Genomic DNA, 23,370 nt, shown 5'->3' with positions numbered 1-23,370 from the left:
TGTGATAAGTCATAATCAAGATGCCTTTTTTCTACCCATTTGCCTGAAGTTCAAATACCTTCTGATACTTGTGGAAGATGTGAGGAGAAGCCTCCATGGTCCAGCCAAAATTGGTGTCTGGTTTGGTTTTTAGAAAAGTAGGGAAAGGATCCATACTGAGCACATGCCATGGAGTGTGTGAGAGCTTTCCTGGACTTTGTGAGGAAGCACATCTTAAATCATGTTGGAGTATATAGCAGTGCTCTGTGAGCACACTGCCTGATGCTGTGTCCTTTTATTGTGAGGATCAATATGGGAGAGCTATAGGAAGAGCCCAGAAGTGCCGGGATGGGTTTTGGGAAGGAGCAATTGACCTTTATATTTTGATAACTTAGAAAATCGCTTACACTAAATTTGAAAACAAAATGCCCTGTTTGGGTCAATTCCAAGGTAGTCAGGACAAAGAGTACAGATTGAGAATAGAAACAGTTTGTGACATCAGTCCATTCCTCCCTGAGCTCAGGTACTGAGTGGTAGGCTTTGCAGAGCCGTTTCTTACTGGGAGCATTATTAGACTACAAAATGAAACCTACCTGTGCTGGTGTTGATATAATCTGCTCTTCATAAACTTTTCTGAGGGGGGACAGCGTGTTTTTCGGTTTAATCAAGCAGTGATCAAAGTCTGTCTGTACACAGAATACGGATCTGAGAAGCTCCTTCCCTTTGCAGTGATTTGTCATTCTGAAGATGGAGACTGTATCAGCAGCGTGTTATTGGCTGGGAAAGGCTTTGCAGAGCAGCGTGCTTGAGTACACAGAGAGAGGACAGAGCTCTTTGAGGCAACTGCTTTCTGCAGCTTCTGCACAGTGTGAATTGGGAACCTGGAGTCTGCCTAAAATGCAGGTGTGTAGGAACAAAGAGGCAGTGTAGTTTCTTGTTGCCTCATGTGTGCTCCTGGAGAATGAAGCCAAGATCGATGTTTTACAGTTGCATGTGTGTATGAGGCTTCCCCGGCCTCCCAAGCTCTCAGCTTGCTTCCTCTGTGTCACTTGTGCCTGTATTTATTTTCTGCTGGGGTGAAAAGTGTGGAAAGGAAAAGACATCTGTGGCCAAGGAAGCTCATGTGTCCCTATTTCATAGATGTGTAGGCAGGAGGATGGTACATGGACCGAGGGGACCTGTGCCTGTAGAAGTCTGTTGCTTCAGGCATTATTTATCTCCTCTTTGGTTTCTGCAGCAGCAGGGACATACAATTGTTCATCTATTCTGTCTTGGTGCTCGATTCTGAGGGAAGCACCAAGACAGAACTTTTTGTTTTCCAGTAGCTGCTGAGCCTTTTGTAGTTGGCTGTGGTCAGCAACAGGTAGCATGTTTGTTTTGCTGATGTTTTTTGAGGGTATATGGTACAATTTAAGATTTTTTTTGTCTTATAGTTGTGTCAAGTGTTCTTTTGTGGGTCTGGGATTAGAGACAGGTGATGTGTTCTGCAGCACCAGGGTTTGCTGCCTTGGCTGGAACTTCACTAGAACTTCACTGCTCACCCAACTGATATAATCACAGCATCACAGAGCTGTAGGGGTTGGAAGGAACCTCCAGAACCCATGGGGTCCAACCCCCTGCCAAAGCAGGGTCCCTAGGACAAGCTGAACAGGTTGATGTCCAGATGAGGCTGGAATCTCTCCAGAGAAGGAGACTGTCAGACATCCTGCAGTGATGGTGCTGGGTTTTTTTTCCCCTCTCTGAAGTGTGAGGAAGAAAGTCTAACTGGACACAGAAAATGACCATCGGGTGTACTCTTGGATATGCAGTCTGAGGGATCAGTTGTAGATCATTCTCCCAGGGAGTGAATTTCTAGATCTGCTGTCAGGATCAACACTGAAAGTAACATTATTCTCCAGAGCCTTGCTAGAGACTCTGACAGCAGGGGATCTGCAGAGGAGAAAATACTCTGTCAACCTCTCTATCTGGAACAGATCCTTACAGGCACCACGTGGCGCATCAAGGGCCAGATCTAGTTTTTGGTTTAAATTAATGTCTGGAATGTATTTATTAGAAATCATAGAATCATAGAATGGTCTGGGTTGGAGGGGACCCCAAGGATCACAGAGCTCCAACCACCTGCCACAGGCAGGGACACCAACCTCCAGTCCTGGAGCTACACAAGGTTGCCCAGTGCGTTTTTAAAGGTCACTGTGGATTGCCAGGTGGGTTTTTTACATGTGAGGCAGTTTGACAGGCAAACTAGTCATGCAGTTTTACCTTTATATATAGGGCATTAAGATCTTCCCTGTAGTACTTCAAGTGTATAAGTAACTGTTCCTAGCGTGTATTCTTCTAAGGTGGCGATAAATTGGGGGAGTACATCTATTTTTAGCATTTCTAAGCACAACAGTACATAGTTCTGTGAAATCATGAATTGCCCTCCCTGAGTGGCATTCTCCAGAGTGGACCTGCTGATTGTGCTTTGTGGCTTGTGAGCTCCTGCAAGAGCTGTTGAGTTCTTCATTCCCAAATCCCATGTTTAGACTATCAGCTTATGCACACTAGTGATCTTGAGGTGCCAGAGTCTTCAACTGTGAAGTGTTTCTAGCAGTGACTTATTTAAATGTGTAATTGTATCACTATATTTCCCCCACATATTTTCTTGCTAATCAAAGCATTACATTAATCTTTAATTTATACTTTTTTAAAATTCACTTTTAAAACAACTTGGTGTACATGTCTTCACTGACCTGCCCATGCATGCTGTTGAATTTTGATTTTTATAGTCTTGATTAGCTCAAAAACATGCAAATTCTTTGGCATTGGGGATCATTGTTGAATGTGGGGGAAGGAAAACTATAAAAAAGGTGTTAGGTTTAAATACCTTACTGGAGTTATGGGTTTCACCCTGGCTTTCTTAGTTGTGGAATTTTGGATTACCTTTTAAAGTGCTTCTGACAATTTTTAATGGGATAAATCAAGAGCAGCTTATCAGCTGTTAGGAAAAGAAGGCAATGTTGTGCCATTAATCAAACCCAACCACTGTTTTAATTTCTGATGGTTAATCAGGCTATCAATACGCTTTTACATTAATGGAATCACAGCTTCTTAAATGCTTTGATGGACGCTGGAGAGCTGAAGAGTTTGGGTTTCAAATATAGACTTTGTTTCTCCTTTTAATCCTGTATGTCAGGTCTCTTAAGGATTTCCATCAGCAGAGGGGTGGCAGCAGGGACAGGGAGGGTACTGTCCCTCTCTTCTCTGCCCTCATGAGGCCCCAGCTGGAGTCCTGGGGCTGGGAGGGGCTGCCCAGAGAAGGGGTGGGTGCCCCATCCCTGGGGGTGTTCAAGGGCAGGTTGGATGGGGCCCTGGACAAACTTGTGTAGCTCCAGGCGTGGAGGTTGGTGTCCCTGCCTGTGGCAGGGGGTTGGAGCTCTGTGATCCTTGGGGTCCCTTCCAACCCAGACCAGTCTGGGATTCTATGATTTGCTAAGGTCCCTCTGCCCACGGGACCTCTCTCTGCGGTGTGAAACCGACGTGCTCACGGAGATGCATCTGCTGTGCTGGGCCCTGGCAGCTTCCCAGCAGTTATGGTGGCTGATGCTTGGGTGAGAAATGCCGGTCGAGGAGCTTCACGACGCGCAGCAGAAGGCACTGGGAGTAAACTGGTAGTATTGGGCTTCTCCCAGTTTGCCAGCAGCCAGACCCTCCTGGAGCTTGCCATACTTCATTTTCTCTCCTTACCTCGGTGCAGTAGGAAGTCGTTTATGGTAATTTTCTCCTATTTGCATATAGGTTATAGAGTTCTGTGGTGCAGAGCAGGCTCAGAACTCCTTTTAAGTGTCTGCTCAGATCAAAGCAGGGCTGTGTGATAGCTGTTGTCTGACACCAAGCTGTGTGGTGTTGTTTTCATTAAACATTTATCATACTTCCAGCGTGACAGCAGGCAACTTTGTGCTTGGGTAACATGTTTTCATGCAAAATTTATTGAAAAAGACGAGATGTTGTAAAGAGATCTTGTTGCCTTTCACCAGTGGCGAAGGGTAAATGTTTGATTGGAGGGAGAGATACCTCCAGCACGTTTCGGTTGTGCCTGACACTGAAGAGCTGTGAAATGCTTGGCTTTGGATAAGCAAGTAACTACCTCTTCAAATTGTTGTTTGTTCTGAGGAACTTTGCTTTGGCTGCTCACAGGAATGGGGTTGGGTTTGGGTTTTTTTTTCAGTTTGATTCTGCTTGGTTTTATCAAGGGTTTATTCTGGTTCCACAGTGATGCAATAATTGTAAATTAAAAGCTGAGTTCATGGCAGGGACTAATGCAGTGTGTTTTTTAAATAGCTTCAGGTGATTAAGGGCCTGGAGCATCTCCCCTGTGAGGAAAGGCTGAGTGAGCTGGAGCTGTTCAGACTGGAGAAAAGAAGACTAAGGGGGGACCTTATTAATGCTTATCAATATCTTAAGTATGGGATGCAGGGGGACATGGCCAGCCCCTTTTCAATGCTCTGTGGAGATAGGACAACTGGTGATGGCCTCAAGTTGGAGCACAGGAAGTTCCCCACCAATCTGGGGAAGAACTTCTTCCTGGTGAGGGAGCCCTGGGACAGGCTGCCCAGGGGGTGTGGAGTCTCCTTCTCTGGAGAGATTCCAGCCCCATCTGGACACCGACCTGTGTGACCTGTCCTGGGGACCCTGCTTTGGCAGGGGGTTGGACCCAATGGGCTCTGGAGATCCTTTCCAACCCCTATGATTCTGTGATTCTGTGATATGAACATAAACTTGTGTGTTTAAGACCATTTGATGAGCAAGTTAGGAATTGTTAGGGTACTTTTTGCAGTATAAACCTTGTTTTATTGACAAAGAGATAAGGTATGATATTGATAACACACTACTTTAGAGTAAGACATGATTGATCACTTGTATTTAAGGAACACTTCATTCTTCTGGTGTTGTATTTTTGTTTTGAAGCACTTCTATTGTAAACCAAACTGTTCCCAGCCTGATACCAGAGGATTTACCCCCTTCCCATAACTAGGAGAAAGGGGGAGATGCCTGGAATCTACATTTAAAGAAGTTTACCAGCAGGACACACCAAACAGCGATGATTTAGCAAGAAGTCAACTTGTGTTTATGGTTTCATCTCTCTCCGTGCTGCCCACGGTGACAAGAGGTGGCTCTCAAACTCTGTCAAATGTTGGTGTTAATTAGGTTCAATTATGCTCATTCTGGTTCCAAATCATCATCTCCATAGTTGTTGGCCTGAGGTATTTGTGTTCTATCATCTCTGTTCGTTTACAAATGGGGTTTTGTCACACCAAGAGTGGTTGTGTCACTTGAAGACCTTTTCTTTACAATCTTACATGGCAAAATACATTTATTGAATAGCAGAAACCTGCAAATAGGAATTGATGTTCAGGCTGCTACAAGGCTGGTTTAATTTGCCCTGCTCCCATCTCTAATTCATGGTTTTAATTATTTGCTTTGTATTTAGAGCTTACTTTAAAGAGGCTTATTAGGGCATTATAGTGAAAGTTTGGTGTGTTTATTTTGCAGTTTAAAAGTTCAAATCTAAACCCCTCACAGTTCTTCTGGTAGATTTTGATTCAGAAGATAATAGGGAAGGATTGTTTCTGGGTTGAAATCTTGCGTGCCATGTTTCAACCTTGATTGCACTTCTGTTGTTGCATCGCAGAGTAGGTGCTTATGACAAAATTAGGGCAGACCCTCCCCTGCAGAGGAATTCACCAGGCAGATGCCCAGTTGAAGAACAGTAGACTCTGTGGCCATACGCCCATGTTAAACACAGTAATTTGTAGAGAAATTGTAGAACTTCTTTAAAATCTGTTTAAAATTAACAAATGCCGTTCCAATGCTGAAACCAAGCTCCCTCAGTCCTGCGTTGGAAAACAGTTTGAGTGCTTATAGCAGAATTTGCTTTGTTCTTTTGTCAGAGGGGGGAAAAAATCTTCCCTTAATCCCAATGTTTTTATTTTTGGGATCTGGACTAAATCATGAGGACTCTACAACAGCCACGGTCCCGCCGCTGCGAGGTTCTTCTAATGAAGTTTGAAGGTGCCTGATAGTACTTCCTAGTTAGAGTAATTTATCTCAGTAGCTCCTTGAAGAATTATAGAATCCCAGCCTGGTCTGGGTTGGAAGGGACCCCAAGGATCACAGAGCTCCAACCCCCTGCCGCAGGCAGGGACACCAACCTCCAGGCCTGGAGCTACACAAGGTTGCCCAGGGCCCCATCCAACCTGGCCTTGAACACCCCCAGGGATGGGGCACCCACCCCCTCTCTGGGCAGCCTGTTCCAGCCCCTCACCACTCTCTCTGTAAAAATCTTCCCTCTAATATCGAATTTACACCTTCCTTCCTTTAGCTTTAATCCATCCCCCTTGTCCTGCCATTATTTACCCTTTTAACAAGCTGATTCCCCTCCTGTTTCTCTGCTCCCTTCAGGGACTGGGAGGCTGCAATGAGGTCCCCCCACAGCCTTCTCTTCCCCAGGCTGAACCAGCGCAGCTCCCTCTGCCTCCCCTCTGTAGGGGAGCTGCTCCAGCCCTCTGATCATCTCCGTGGCTCCTCTGACCCCTCTCCAACAGTTCCACATCTTTCCTGTATTGGGCCCCCAGCTCTGGACACAGGACTCCAGCTGGGGCCTCACAAGGGCGGAGTGGAAAGGGACAATCCCCTCCCTGTCCCTGCTGCCACCCCTCTGCTGATGAATAGCAGATAATAAGCTTCTAAAATTTTAGGACAAGTTGAACCCCTTTATCTGCCCCAGGGTATCTTTGCCAGCCGATTTCTTTTGACATCCTATGGCCTGGGCATCTTTAAGGTGTAGTGTCACGGCAAGGGAGTTGGTTGTTCAGAAACAACAGCTAAACAAAGTGACATCTATTTATTTTTCTACTTTTACCTTTCTATCCTCTGTTACCCTTTTTTCCCCTCTCCAGAGCAGTCCCACTTGTTTTAACCCATATTCACATTCCTCTGTATCTTCTCTTATGATCCTTCTGCCCTTCTCTTGTGGCTCCATGGTCTGCTGGCGCTACAGATTCCCGATGGGAAGTGGGGATGTCTTACCACAGCTTGTATGGAAATTGCTTTGAAATAAGCTGTAGGCAGGAGGGTTGTAAGGGAGTGCTGTCAATAAGGGAAAATCTAACCTTGTTTGAATAGTCTGACCACTATGCCTGGCTTGAACTTGAGAAATACTGAGTTTAGAAGGGAGGAACTCGGGGAAGAAAAAGGCTGAGTAAATGTGGCTCCTTGGTAGCTCACCTCGTCCTGAACCATCTGTTGTGTATCCCTAATGAAGTAATACACTTAGAATTAAATAATGAGTAATTCTTGTGATTATTAAGAATAATTTATGGTATTTATAACCTCTAAATCTGAAATGTCATGTTGGATTTGTCGTTAGAAATCATCTCAGAAGATACTCAACGCTTTCTGTAGCTGAGCATCAGCAAATCCTACGTGAGGCTGATGTACCGTGATGCTTCCCCCTAGAACAGAGTATCCCTGTAAGAACAATCACTAGTTCCTATTTGTGTTGTTTTATATCATAAACATTCATGAAAAGAAGAATTGAAAACATAATTAAAATGGAAGCGTAGCAGAATTCTGGGATGATCAAACACTAAGTAAACCCAGCTGGCCAGCATGTGGGATTCAGACCATTCTGGTTTAAAACATTTATCTCTCTTAATTCCAGAAAGACTCAAAATGTAGAAACGTGGAGTACAATATAGCTTATGGCAGGGAAACCTTCTGCAGCTGATTATTTTGTTATTTTGAACTAGAGATTTGACTATATGGAAAATATTTCCATTTCTTCCTAAAGAAACAAAAGCAAATTACTTTGGCACTTTCCCCCCCCTTTTCTTAGCCAGCATTCTCCAAGTACAGTTAAATAAGATTTGGCAATTGTGAAGCATGAGTACATTATTTCAGATTCCTGCTTTACTCCTCCCCTGCTACTTCCTCCAGTCCTTGGACATTACACCATGACACCACCTCATGAGCTGCAGGTCGTAATGAATCCCCTCTGCAGTGTAAGGTCAAAGGATTGCACTTTTGATTCTTTGCTTCCAGAAGGGCTTGCAGGCCCTTGTAGGACTCTGAGTCATCTCACTGAGAAGGAATAATTAAAATGTTGTGGTCTTTATATTAATTCTTCCTCAAATCTTACATATTTACTGCTCTAAAGGATAATTTTGTGTACCTTCACTTCTTGAAGGCCTACAAATTGATGTGATTTTATTCCACCACACTACAGAGCTGCAAGAGCAGAAGGAGATGTGATCTGTGCTTATTTTAGAGCTTATAGCAGAGCAGAGATCCATATTCTTCACCTTTTAAGAAAAAATTCCTAAACTTTCATATTTTATTTGGGCTGAGAAGAGGCTGGCCATTTCACCTGTGTCCCACACTCGAGGTATTTCTAATAATTAATAAGATCCCCTTTCAGGCTGCTTCTCTCCAGGCTGAACAGCCCCAGCTCACTCAGCCTTTCCTCACAGGGGAGATGCTCCAGGCCCTTCATCATCTCTGTAGCCTCCTCTGGACTCTCTCCAGGAGATCACTGGCTTTTTCATCCCAGCAAGCCCAGAACTGGACACAACACTCCAGGTGGGGCCTGACCAGGGCAGAGTAGAGGGGGAGATCACCTCCTGTGACCTGCTGGCCACACTCCTATTGATGCACCCCAGATGTCAGAGAACCACCAAGCCCAGGAAGTAAATAGGTTTTACCCCCATAGTAAATAGGTTTTACCCCCGGATTCACCGTTTCCTTTTCATTCACTAAGTCCTTTTCCTACTAAGTGCAAAAATAAACATCTCTGTGTTCAAGTTCAGGCTATCAGAGATGCTCATTAAATTGGCTTCCCTGCTCAATTCACGTACGATGCTGAGGGAATTATATTTCTCCCTATTTACAGAAACAGGGTTTGGAATGCATTTGAAGGCTGTATCTTCAAAGACACACATTCTTTTAAGCTGTTTAAAATTTTCACAACTATCTGGTCCTTAAAACTGCCAGCCACCACGATTGTCCTTTCATAACTATATAATTTGCATTATCGTGGGTTTTCTAATGGAATAAGTCCTTAAATGTGGAATATTTTTCCCCAAACAGCATTTCCTTTGCCTGTGTATACAAACACACACACGCTCTGGGTGTAAACCTGTAGTCCTACATTGATTTTTGTTTTTACCAAGACACCTTGCACTTTGAGAGCAGCTGACTATTGTTTTAACGGCCTCTCTTAATCCCTGCGTGAGGAATCCAAACGGAACGATACGGAGCTGTGAAAATCCAGTTAGTGTGAGCTGTAATCTCTTTACTGGGTTTAAGTAGTTAAGAGTGGCATTCAGACACCCTGCAGACACTGAGCTGCAGAGATACAGTAATCACCTCGCCATGTACCCACCGCTTTGCTGTCGTGGAACTAAAGCAGAGGAGTCCCTAGCAGTCGTTTAGGTAAGAACCCAACCAAACCCAGCCAGCCTTGTTTCCTCTGAGCAAGCAAACAGCAGGCAAGTAAAAAAAAAAACCCACCTGGAAGACTCATTGTTGTTAAGAAACAGGTTATTTCATCTTAAAATATTAAAATCTCTCTGTTTCACCTTGTGGGTTTGGGTTTTGGGATTGTTTTTTTGGCCTGAAGAGTGTTTTATCTGGAATGGAACTTACCTGCTATGGACATTATAAAACCTTTTGTTCTTTTGGCTGGGAAGGGAAGGAGGAATGTCTTTGAAGGAAGAATTTCTGATGCTGGTCTAATTTTGGAGCTTTCTGTTGTTGTTGGGAATTAGAAAAGAATATAAGGAACTTAAAGTGACTGAAATTGTTGACTGAAGTAAAAGAATGTGGGGATTTTAATGTAGTAGCAGGTTTTGGTAAAGAAATTCTTTAATAAAGATATGAAAAGAAATTATTTGCATGACTTAAGAATTGCTTCCTAAAATGACAGAAGCCAAACCTGTTGTAGATGTTGACATAGGCCTGTTACCCACATTTAAGAAGCTGGAGAGAGGGGGTAGATTTACCTCTAGGCTCTGGTTTCGTCTTTGGTGTCTCTTTATTCTGCGCTGGGCAAGATGCTCACACTTGGCAGCAGTAGTCCCTTCCCCTTCCTTGTCCCCTTGTATCCCCATGCTGGGTGCACAGATGAGGAGATCTCTCTTGTCTTTTTTGTTACTGTAGTTTTATCCACTGGTACCCAGTAAAATATAGACCAACCCCACAGGTGAATCTGCAGAGACACAAATGTTGTAGTTAGAGGTGTTTGAGGAGGAGCTCGTGGCCTGTTGGATGTGAAGTTTGTGGTACTAAGGAGACCTCAGGGTTAGGGTCATGTCTTGGTCAGTACAAACCCATTTGAAAGACGTTATTTCTTTGCACCCAAACATTTGGGTCCCTCAGTTTCATTCCCTGTTGCTATCTGTCTGCTGCTGTAGGAGATTACTTTTAAGAAGCAGCTACTTGAGGAGGGACAAGACTAAAGCATCAAGAGGTTCTGATCCTTTGCAGTTAAGGCCATGCCATGAGCTACCTTGCTGCTGACATATATTACAGCAGATGCCATCAGCGACCTGTCCTTGGTGGGTGACTGTGAGATCCAGGGCTGGTGGGGTGATTGCCATTGCATAGCTTTACTTGAGCACTGCTCAGGAAGCAAGCAGAGTGTGAGTTTCTACTTCAGTACCATTTCATCAGAGGAATTTGCCATTGAAGGTGCTCAGGCCTTCCCTGGAGGAGAGTGCCCAAACCAAGTCTTCCATTTTGAGCTGGATTTTGAGTCCGATTCCCATATGAGAGTCAAGAACTTAGTGGATTGCATGTGTTCTTTGATCCAATCTTGGAGTACAACATCTTCAGTTCTGCAGCACAGTCTGCCAACATGTAGGGTGTAGCATCTCTACCACCTTTTCTTGTGACAACAATACTTCAGCATCATCTTTTTCTTTTTCCACACGTCGTGGTAACCTAATAAACGTAAGTCTTTCTGGAGGAAAACTATGGGAATAATTTCTACTTCAGGCAGCAATTTTTACATTATTTATACTGTTCAAAGCAGCATCTTTAAAGATCCACGAAGGTCAAGCCTGACAAATGTGAGTGACTTCAGGGTAGCAGTGGGAAGGCCCAGATGAAGCCTGTTAGAAGCGCTGATGTTCTCCTGGATTGTGACTTGCTGCTCCTCTGCTTCCTGCTGCTGAAGCCCTTGTAAGATGCAGCCCATTTAATGGCAAATTATACTGGGAATGACTTCCTTTTTTTTTCCCCTGGAAAAAGCAAGATCAGTCCATTCTCTCCAAATGGATTAAGGGATTGATCAGGAATGTCTGACTTCACTGCTCTGATCAGAATCTTTTGAGGCTGCTTAATGGGATCATGCTGTGTCAAAGAGGGAAAAGGGGGTTTCCCATTGGTTCTGTTCAGGTGGGCATTGCTCTGCCCTTTGAAAAATTTTAGAGGAACACAGGGACTGGATTTATGGGACACTGTTCAGCAGAGTGTGATGGGGATTGCTGCATACCTCTGTGGGGGCAGGAGGAGTGGAAAGGCTTCCTAAGTCTGTCTCCGCCATCTCCTTTTTTCCTTTTCTGGTTCCTCTTTTGCATGTGCACAAGAATTCTCTCCTCTCTGGGTAGCTGTGTAAGGGGAGGGTAATTTACTCTGAGCCCCCAGAGAGGGGACAGAAGGTGACCAGTGCCTTGGGAAGCTCCATGAATCCATGGGATGGGCACTGAGGGGCTGTAGTGAACCAGGGTTTATGCGTGTCTGCTGCCTCACCCAGCCCTGAGCTAGTACAGAAAAAGAGGCCACCTGGGCTTTTTTAATATATTTTTAACAATTATTTTAATTTCATCATCAAATTTTGGCAGTAAGAGGCTGCCAACCACGAGCAGTATTTGGATCTCCCACTAACAGCAACTGGCTTGGGGAGAATCTGAGTGATTGTCAGTGGAAGCACCTCATTGATACTCTTCACAGCAAGACTCTGGATTTGTACTGAGCTGTCAGCCCATTGCCCAGCCTCACCTGCCCATGGGCCTTATTTATTTGCTTTCATAGCACAATTCCTAAATAAGCCAGACCTCTTTATTCCCTGACCATGTTAATAGTGTTTAAAAAGCTTCATACTGCACAATCTCAGTCAAATTTCAGATTAGCTTCTCCTGGGAGGTAATTTCTGGCAGGTCCTCTGCAATTCAGGAGCATGGAGATGGAAAAGAGGGTAGGGGTTTATATATAGTGAAATCTTATTTAAAGGGTTGAGGTGTATTCTGTGTAGAGGAGGACAAAAGATGAGAATTCACCAATTTTTCTAAAAAAAAAAACCAAAAAAAGCTAAACAACCAAGCTTTGGGCCCCAAGGTGCTGGGGGGCTGTTTCCTTTCACTTGGAAGGTTGCATAAGGGATCTCTCCACTGGTGAAGTAGCTGTGCTGATGGTAACTGCAAACGTCAGAGATTTGGTTCCTTATTTTTAATAAAATGCAGATTAAAGCACAATTGATAAATTAAAACACACCCACCCAACCCAACCTGACCCTGGAAGCACAATGTCAGATGTTCCATCTTGCAGTCTGTGAGGAACTTTCACCTGTTGTTTCTCTTCCCACTGGTTCTCCTGAGTTGATTTTCCTGTTCCATCCACACACAGCTGGGCTGATGTGCTGCAGCTCCTCTTGCTGCAGCAAAGCTCTCTCTGCCTGCCTGCTTTGCCTGTGATACAGAGAGGAAGGGAAGCAGAAAACAATGCAGGTAACAGGATGCTCTGGGCTCCATCCTACTTATCTTCTTGGCTGTCTAGAAATAATTTGTTTCTTTTTCTATTTTAGTAAATATCCTATTTTTGTGGGTTTTGGGTTTTTTTTAAGCATTCAGGCTATGATAACTCAGTGAATTGGTGTTAGATATTTGCATCTAGATGTTAAATGCTTGAGGTTTTATATATTCATGGTTATTATTGTTTGAAAATTTGACTCTGTGCTGTCTTGGTAATCTGTTCCAAATGATGGAAACTCCTGGTTGTCTAAGTCCTCTTACTTCCTAAGGCACTGTGAGGTGGTGCTTCTCACCTTCCTTAGGAGAGAGAAATTTTCTTCTGACAAAATTTCCTAGATTTTCATAAATTTAGCATAAAATTATCACTAAACTGTAACCATGAATTGAGCTCTTCAGCTAAGAATTAAGCTGGAGTCATACATCTACGCTGCTTCCCACGGAATAGAGGCAGCACTGTGTGGATTTGTGAACTTTTCTGGAGATGATGGGTTTATTCAGTTCAAAGTTGGCCTCCACTGCTGACAAGACATTTTTAGAGGTGGCATGTATTGAAATTACGTTCAATCAGCCCCTGAAAACTATCAAAAAAGGTGAAAAGTGCCAATTCCCTGTTGGTAGGAACCATCACCGTATGTGCTGTCCCTTGTGGCTCCGTGTCCCCACCTCCAGGAAGCCTTGCTTGTCTCAAGCTTATCACTCTTCCACCATGACTCAGGTTTGTAGGGATTTGGAATGGAATTGCACGGAGCAGTTGTGATGTGGGAAGATGCTGGGAATTAGTGTGCCTGGGGTCCTTTGCCTGAGTGGGTGCAGGTGGTGTGGGCTCCTAAAACCAGGAAGTGTGTTTACTACCAGGTGCAGCGAGGTGCCTGGGGAAGCAACCCAGAAGTTTGAACCCATAGAATGAAACCCAAACCCCCTGGGGTGAGCAGGAGATGTGCTATGGGCTGTTGGGACTCACAGGCTGCTGGGAGCCATGGACTGTTGGGAGCCAGGGACTGCTGGGAGCAGTGGACTTTGCACCTCCAAGCTGGAAGGTTCATTGGGCTCATGGGGTGTTGGTGGGACTGGAGGAATTTCTGCCGTGACCAGTCCTGTTACAAGGGATGATTTTCTTGCTCTCTCTCCCTCTTTGGTGCTGTGCCTTTGGGTACAGAACACCCCACACTTGTGTAATCGTATCAGCATGGGGAAAAGATGCTGAATTAGAGCATTTTAAAATTATTTTTTTATGAAAAAGGCAAAGCACTCTAATGAGAAACTCCAAAAACAGTTAAGAGGGGACAGGAGCTACTTCTTGTGCTGTTTTCTCAGTACCAAACCATTTGCATCAACTGTTTTTATCCAGCCCATGGAAACCATTCATAGAGAGTGCAATATGGAATTTGTCTGCAGTTAGATGAGGATTTTATGGAATTAAGTTAAACCAAGATTCTCCTTAAACAGATTTTCTCACAAGTTCAAATAACCTGAGTAGAAAACTAACCATTATCTTTATTTATTGCTAATCTATCTCCACACCTTTATTTGGATGGTTGTTTTTAGGCAAGCATGTAGAGCTTTGTAGTCTTATTTGTAAAGAAGTTTCGACAATCAGATATGACTTTGCATTTTCCCAAGCTGTTAAACTTCTTGTTTCTCTTGCAGAGCAAGAGGGATGTCAGGGAGCGTAGGGAGGGTCCTGCACTGTGAGGAACCACGTGTCCTTAGTATCTGCATAACCATGAAGTACTACGGTTTCGAGGTGACTGTATGTGGGAAGTTTTACTATGAAAAATGAGTTAAAACCCTCACAGATCGTTAAAGACATGGCTGTAAATAGAAGTACTGAGTAAAAAGCCTTAGCACACAGATGGAAAGCCAGGATGGATATTGTGTGGTAAAAGAGGTCCTCGTGATGTTCAGCTGATTTGAGACCAGGGTAGCTTCTTGGTGGGGTGAGTGAGGAGAAGACGGTGCCCTATGGCTTCTGACTCATGTGTGGGAGGAGCAGGACACTGGGAAGAGCTGTAGCGATTCCTCAATGGGAAGGGAAACCCAAAGAAGCATTGTAGAGATTGTATTGCAGTCTGTCTTCAGTATGGAGCGTTGCCTGTTAGGGGTGTTAAATCACAGCAGATAAAATATATTAAAAAAAAATAAATTAGTCACTTTTCAGGACTTTTCAGAGTGCTACCCAAATGTCCTTCTAAAAATTCCCAAAGTCTTGCTCCAGTCTTGAGCAGGTTGCACCTGACTTGGCCAAACATCCTTCCAGTTCTGTGATTGTGGAGGGAAATCTCTCTCCATCGGTTGTGAAAGCACACTATAAACCTGTTACCTATGGGTAGTATATATGGAAATCCCCTTTTTAAAACAGTCTGTATGGGGAATACACATTTTGTGACCATCTGATCTAATTTCAGCCTGGTGGTTTTCACACAGGATACCAGTGATGTTTATTTCTGCCAGGAGAAATGAAGTGTTTAGTTTCATATGCAACCCCATGCCTCCTTTCTCCTGGTCTGCCTTTAATCTCACACTGTGTTTATGTAATGCAATAGAAATGTTGCTAACATGATTATACTTTTATATCTTATTAGCTCAAATACTGAGTACAATAAAATGGAAAACTGTTTAAATTTTATGTTTAAGTGCTGGAGATAAGAGTTCTTGTAAATGAAATGTGATTACATTTCTGTAATAGATCTTCACTGTCTGGTAGTACTTTGTTTAGCTATGTAATTCTATTGGGATTGTTGCTTCTAAGTTTGATTTTCTTTAAAATTTTATTTTCATTTTTAAATAGCCATGTAAAATACTCAGTGTTACACACAAACCCTGAACTCAAATCTACTGGAACCTCAGTATTTTCCCATCTGAAAAAGCAAAATCATTGCTTTGAGAGTTTTCTTTGTGATAACCAGTTTGAATTAAACATAATTCCCTAACATCACCTTGACTTTCCATCTGTGTAACCCTGATGTTCTTAAGCGTTTTGCATTTACCTAATGCTCTGGGCTATTCTCACTTAGCATGTATGGAAAACTGTGACTATCTTAAAACTGTAGATGATATGAATAACAATTGTTTGCTGATCTTACCCTGTATCTCCCTGGATAACCTGCAGTCTGCAAAGGCTGAGTAAGTGGCAGATAGCTTTTGTCATCTCTTATCCGGGCTGTACACTTGTAAGGAAGAGCAGGGATAATCGCCTAAATCTAATTAGGGGTTAAAAGAGGCCATGACTGTGATGTGGCAGTGAGACACCTTACTGTATCAATCCTGTTTGCATTAGAAAAATAAGGTTGTCATATTGATTATTCAAATTAGCTTATATTGGCCATGGCTCAATGGCTTGCACCGCAGCTGAAGCACTTGAAGGTCCCAGCTTTTCAGTGAAGACCTATGCTTACAGCATATATTATGTGGTGTCTTGTTTGCTAATTTAAGGGGTTTAAAACTAAGATGGGGAGGGAGTTTTATCGTGAGAATTAAGGGTTTAAGTGACCATCAGAAAATGAAGTTGAGCTTCCCTGTGTGATGTTTGTGATTGCTGAAAGCTATTTAAACGAGGGCCAATAACTTTACTTTAGATCTGTTATGGAAAAGTCGGTGGTGGAGTTAACAGATCTTGCAGTATTACTTTTGTGCACTAATTGATGTTTAGTTCAAAGTCAAATGGAGCTAAAAAGAGTGAAGTAATTGCATTCAGATCAATTCCACATTCAAGAGATAGCGAATTCCCTTGGCTGTGACTTTGGGGTCTTTATTTTCACTTAAGAAAAAAATAACTCTACCTGGTGCTGGGCTATTATAGTCTTCTCAAATATTTCTTGGCACTTTTGTCATTCAACAATCACATCTGCTGACATCCTGCAAGGGTGTAGATGCTCTAGAGAGTGCTAATTTCAGCCTTTCTCGCTCCTGTAGTTGTGATGAGTGACGTAAGGGACAGACATAGAAGGGGCAAAACCTTTAAGACGACCAATTTTTTTTTTGTGATTCTGTAGTATGGCAAAAAATAGGTGCTAGGCTACATCATATGTACAAGGATTGGACATTTTACAGATATTTTTCCCATTGGCTCGTGCAATTTGTGTAGTTAGAGATGTACAAGAAAAAGAGTCCATCTTAAATCTCAGGCACCAGGCAGAGTTTGCAGGTTTTTCTCCATGACTGAAACAATTTCACCCATCGTATATATAATATAAATGTGTTTTGTTTACCCTACATGTTGATTATGCTCCGTTTCTTTCCACTGCTGGGCAAAAAAACCCCCATGCTAACGAAACTATTTTCCCCTCTATTGCACAGAGGTACAAAGTTTTCAACCTTATTTTTAAATTTCTTCAGTTGATCCTTGAGTTTCTTCCATTATCTGCTGTTGGGTCTGGTGTGGGAGTTACCCATGCAAATGCTAACCAATGCAACCTGACCTTGTTGACTGAAAGCCACAATGACCAGAAAATGTTATATACAGTGTTTGTTTCCCTTGTTAGGACAGCATCCAGACCTGTTTTAAACGACTGAGAATTATGATGTGCAAATGTTCACATCGCTTTCCAGTATCTTGCTTGGACAGCAAGTTAAGTAGGCTGCTTATCCCGTGTCATTGTGTAACAGGCTGCTCGGCCCTGACCGCTGTCACGTGAATGTGTTTGCTTGGAACGGTTCCAGCTTCAGTTCTGGAGACACTGGTTTCTGGCACTTCATTGCAAGATGTAGTAATTTTGTCTATTGCAATTACAACTTTAATCTAAAACTAAAAACCTAGGAAAAGACCCAATATACTCTATCCCTGCCCTGGAATATCATGATGCTGTTTCTGTGGATGAGTCCATCTGTCTGTGCAGCCTGGATTCTGCATTCTGAATTTGTTCTGTTTTTACTTCAGTCTCTTTAGACTCTAAAGTTCTTTTCCACAGTCTTCAAGTAGTCATAGAATCATAGACTGGTCTGGGTTGGAAGGGACCCCAAGGATCACAGTGCTCCAACCCCCTGCCACAAGCAGGGCCACCAACCTCCAGGCCTGGAGCTACACAAGGCTGCCCAGGGCCCCATCCAATCTGGCATTAGCAAAGGGCTCACGTTACTGTAATTAACATTAGTAAGCCATTAAATACATTTCTTAGGGTGAAATAACACAAACATGAGTGAGCACTATTGTAAGAAAGTAGAGAAAAATCCTTAATTCTGGCACTTTTTTCTGCTAGTGAAGTTGTGGCTCGCTCTAGTGCCGGCTCTTCCTTTGCAGGAACAACAAAGCTGGATTTACCACGAGGACTAACTCTGGGGCTACCATCCTGAACCGTCTGCCTTGCTGGGCTGTAGAGATTAGCAGTGTGAAGTAAGGTTTGTTTTAGAGCACCAGACCATAATGGGTCAGGAAGTTCTTTGTGAGCAGCCAGGTAGTGGGAGAAGATGCACGATCAGATCATTTCCATTGTCATGTGTCCGTGTGAAGGTTGTCCAGGGAGGTCTGTGTAGGTTCAGCAGGTGTCCTGTTCTCAGTGATGTTAACTGAGGTGAAGTGAAATGGGGGCAGCTAAAAATACAGGGATTAAGGTAACTTTTATGGACTAATAGGCATTTACCTCCAACTCATTTCCCCAGAGAAGACCAAAGGTCTGCTGAGAACTTCAAGTAGGCTTTGCGATGTGAGGCTATGATTTGTTAGCCGGGTTTGTAACTTGAATATGTGCTGGGGTTCTTTTTTTCCAGCTTAGAAACTCTTTCTGCCAGAAGCGCTTGCTCAGCTGTCAACCTCCTCATCCCCATTTCCAGGTCTGTGTGTGGTCTGTGGATCCTCTAGATACTGCTGCTGGTTGAGGATCGAGCTGCTGATTCATTCAGAAGTTGTTTTTTGGTAGAATGTTTCATTTTGCCTCTCCTTTCTGCAGGTACAATAGGAAGTGCTGGTTTTAATCTTCAAGCTCCAGGTTGTTAAAGATCCAACTTTCCTTGGAGCCTGCCATGTTTATGGTACTTAAGTTTTTCAGGAATCCCTTGGCTTCATACTAGAAAAACAACCTTTGAGGGAAATCTTGGCTGTAGAACGAGACATGTCTTATATTTTTGTCTTTTCTTCTAATTTTGGTCCACTTGGTGGTAAATCAGTAGTGTGCAATACTAATTACTTCAATTTCATTGAAGGAATGCCAGAATACTAAAGGCCTAGCAAGATCTCTGGTCTAGACTTGGCCTCTTCTCAGCAGTTTGTGCCGTCTTGCAAAGCCAGTCCTGCTCTCTGTTTTCACCAGAGACATTGTCTGACCAGTGCTGGGAATGATAAATGCCAACTAAAATAGATGATGTTAGTCTTTCATGGTAGTAAAAGGTTAAAAGCATGTTAATGGAAGCGAGAGCTTTGGAGAGTAAAATGAGACCAATGGGATGTGGTGGAACAGGAGATACAACAACTGTAGCGGCCTTGCAGTACCTGCATAGTGCCTCTAAGAAAGCTGGGGATGAACTGTTCCAGAGGGCATGGAGTGATAGGATGAGGGGTGATGGTTTTAAACTAGAAAAGGGGAGATTTAGGTTGGATATTATGGAGATGTTCTTCACTCTGAGGGTGGTGGATCACTGGCACAGGTTGCCCAGAGAGGTGGTGGAGGCCTCATCCCTGGAGACATTCAAGGCCAGGCTTGATGGGGCTCTGAGCGACCTGATCTAGTGAAAGGTGGCCCTGCTCACTGCAGGGGTGGGACTTCAAGGTCCTCACCAACCTCACGCAGTCTGGGATTCTCTGATAAATACAGAAGCCTTAAGGAAGTTTTGGTGCAACTCAACCTTTGTGAAGTCTTCATTACTCCACCATTTACTGGGGTTTTATATGATATGAACTTATATACAAAAAAACCAAGAAATTGTAACCTCTTGGAACTTGCAGATTTTGTCTTGTTTCAATCTTTCATCTTTATGTTTTGGACATCAAATTCTAGGTGGTGTCAGTGTTTTCAACATGGGTATGTCTGTCGCTTCTGAAGTTTCTTTCTGGGAAGGAGAAATGTAAAAAAGCACCAGACCAAAAGCAATTTTAGCATCAATTAATGTTCTCAACTAATAACAACTTGTAATTTATATCATTGGAGACCATTACAAATGCTGGAGAAAACAATAACAGATAAGCAAGATACAGACCTATTAGTATTAGTTGTCCAGTGCTGCTGTTGAACTAGCAGAGGGTTTATTGCTCTTGGAATCAGGAGAACTCTTAGCTTTGGCTTAAAATTTAAGAGAATTAACTTGTTCTCTGTAATTGTGACGTGGATGTATTGGGTGCACATCCATGGTGACTAGATCCAAGTGTGATATTTTATTGGGGTTTTTATGACAACTATGAAGACTTTATTCCAGAATACTGGAATATTATCATCAAGATACCCTTCAAGTTCTGATCCCTGTTAGTAACATGTATTTAAAGTCCTTTCACAGCCTTTGGGAGTTTGTTTGCATAGCTCACCAGGAAGGTGCTGAGGTGGGGACTGCTGTCCCTGGGATCGCTTTAGTGAGCTCCATCGATCTCCTCCTCTCCCAAATCATCATCTTTGTGAGCTTCAATTAGCTGGTTTTGATTTGGGGCTGGTTTTTTCCATTAATTTTAAAGCACTTTCAGGTTATTTTTGTCACTATTACGCTTGGCTTCGGTCGGATATTTTTGAGATTTGCAATCGATTTTTTTTTCTTTTTCTATTTTGATGAAATATTATTTCTTTCCCTTTATTTGTGGCGAAGGAGCTAATTGCCTATCAAGCTTGAATAAGGTAAGCTCTCCCCTTTAAAATGTGATAAATTTGTCTTGCAACCCAGCCCAACGTGGAAGTTGTTAGGAGAAACACAACATTCTTCCTTGCCGAAAGTCAGGCTTTAAAGAAACCTTTTTCATATTAAATATGTTTTCAGAATTCATCTGGGCTTTGACAAAACGGTCTTTCAGAAGAATTTATGAGCCTTCTGCTTAAAATAAAAGCATCTTTGTAAGGCTGTCCATAACTTATCAACTTCAAACTATTGGAAAAGATGTACAGAAGTCCTCAAGTCCCATAGGATAAGATGTGTTTGAATACTGAGGAGGCTGCAGATCACACCAGTTAAAAATTATCATGGTAGATTTATTGGAATATTAAGTTGTACTAGAAATTGTGAAATCCAGCCTGAAACTCAAGACTCTTATGGCCAGAAACACTACAAGCTGTGGCAGCTGAAGTAGTTGAGGAGATAGGAGTTAGACTTGATGGTCCTTATGGGTCCCTTCCAGCTCAGGATATTCTGTGATTCTATGATAGAAACTAAATATTCTGAGATCAAGTAGATCTGTGGGTTTGTTTTTTTCAGGAGAAGGAAAATTTTTTACCTTGTTACAGGTCTGAAAACCTGTGCCTGTCTGACATTTAAACATAATTTTAACATTTAGAGTATATTCTGTGTGCCCCCGCGTTCCTTCAGGAGAGAAATGCAGGCCAGATGAAAGAAGGGAGAGGAATTAAACTAAAGTGACAAAATCAAACTGCAGGGCCACAAAGAGGAGCGGTGGAAAAGCATTTACAAATGGGATTTTTATACCTCCCAACAGTGATGCCTAAAAAAGCACGAGGCTTTAGTGTGCTAAAATTGGATCAAATGCAGTCGCAAGCGGCGGAGTGTCTGTAAAGTGGCACTTTGTGGGTCTCGGCTGAACTTCACCGCGGTGACCGAGTGCTGCACACATCGGTGGTAGTAACGGGAATGTGCAACTACCTTTTTCTTGGTCTTTTGCCTTAAAGTGTCCGTGTCCTTGGGCTGGTGGGTCACCTTGGACTGTTGCCTCAGACTGGTGGGTCACCCTGGCCTTTCGTGGAAATGTATCGGTTGTGAAGGCCGGGAACCAGCCTGTACCTTTCTGCTGAATTACTCTGCTTATCATGGCTATTTATCCCAAATTCAGATTTAAGGAACAGGGGGGTAGGTTCTGGTTGGGGTTTGGGTTGGTTTTTTTTAATGGATTCTTTATTTTTAACTTGTATGGGCATTGTACTGCTGCAGGCCAGAAGAAAACACATCCCAAATCTCCTGGGTTTCTGGGGCCGAATGGGCCTTACCTAAAGCCATGGCCTCCTGTTTGAAGTCCCTCTGCTCACTTTCGATTAATTTGAGCTTTTTTAGGGACCTTCCAAAGTGGGTGAACTTTTAATTCGTTTTTCTTTTCTATTCTTTATTTTCAGGAAGCAGGGGCAGCGAAAAATGACTCTTTTATCCTATGTAAACACAGGCACGTAGTTTTTGGTTGGGGTTTGTTTTTTTAATTATAAGACAATCTGTCTATTCAGAACCTCTGAAGAAACTTGTGAAGTGCAAAGAGCAAACCCAGACCCTGCAACTAAGCTGGTAACTTTAGATTTCTCATTAAAGAAACTCTCACTGTAAAGGAGTGTTTGCACCAGGGGTTTATGGAAGAAGTTGTCTGACTTGTGGTGATGGGTTATAAAGGCCCTGCCTGTGGCAGGGGGGTTGGAACCCTCTGATCCTTGGGGTCCCTTCCAACCCAGACCATTCTATGGTTATAAAGATGACGAGAAACCTTTGTCAGGTGTGCAAATAGCATAAGAAGTGACTGGCAAGATGGGTGCCTGAGTTTAAGGGAAAACACATTTCTTTTTTAGTGAAAAAATAGTAAGTAAAACATGCTGAGAGATGGGTGTTGGCAGTATGCTTGTTGGCGTTGGTTGTGGGTAACAGACCCGAGGCTGGACAAGCTTAATTCAGTTAAGATATTAAATGTAGTTATTGGCTCTGCTCTGTGCACTGAGATCTCTGGGGATTTAAAGAAAGAGAAGGAAAAAGAAAGAAATTCAGTGATTTGTTTCTAAAGTTGGTGTAGAGGATTGAAGTTGTGACTGTAGAATATTCAGTAATTGGCTGTGGATCTCTTCGGTACAACGTGATGTGCGGGTGGTATCTCACACTATGAATTGTGAGCAATGAGCAAAAGCATTTTTTCCTAGGCATTGGCAGAAAGCTGTGTGCCAGCAAATAAGCTTTATGTACTGGATAAATTTCTATCCCTTTGGGAAGAATGCATAATGCTGAATCTTTAAAAAAAAAATTACAAATAATTAATACTGACAAAATCTAGATTAACTTGTTTCATGAGTAGAGTGCCTTTAATTGGTAACTTTATTTTCTGGAACGTTTAATGAGGTTAATGAGGTTATTGTTTCCCTGAGCGTGGTTTTCCCCAGCATTTGCTATTTTTTGTACCGTTCAGAATGAGTTTAGACGAAGATGAATCCCTTCGAATACGGCGGCGTCTTGGCGTGTAGCGAGCTGTGTACTCCTGAAGCCTTAACAAACCATTGTCGAGGAGCTTGCTTAATGCACACAGATAGTTAAAAATAAAACAGAAACAGGCTTGAGGTTCCATGTGTGCTCTTTTTTTTTTATCAACAGACCGAGGGCCTGGAGGAATAGAGGAAGTGAATGGACACCAATGTATCCAAATATCTCATTTTCCCTAAAAGCAAGTGCCGGCAGATAAATGCCCATAAAGGGATTTCTTTCTTAAGCCCCATGGATTTTTTTTTTTTTTTCAAATTTTTTTTCCCCCAACTTTTTGTGTGAGTTAGAAATGAAAACCATTCAT

The 23,370-nt window shown here is 42.8% G+C and overlaps 1 protein-coding gene across 2 annotated transcripts in view; it reads left to right on the top strand.

Moving 5' to 3' along the window:
* RSRC1 (arginine and serine rich coiled-coil 1) overlaps positions 1-23,370 on the top strand; it is a gene marked incomplete at its 3' end in the record, with an annotated part of 150,754 nt that overhangs the window by 38,752 nt on the left and 88,632 nt on the right. The window lies entirely within an intron of this gene.

The sequence above is a fragment of the Gallinula chloropus genome (assembly GCF_964237585.1).
Source record: "Gallinula chloropus genome assembly, chromosome: 8".
NCBI lineage: Eukaryota > Metazoa > Chordata > Aves > Gruiformes > Rallidae > Gallinula > Gallinula chloropus.
Note: the sequence above shows the minus strand (reverse complement) of the source record. Positions and strands in the feature narration are given on the sequence as shown.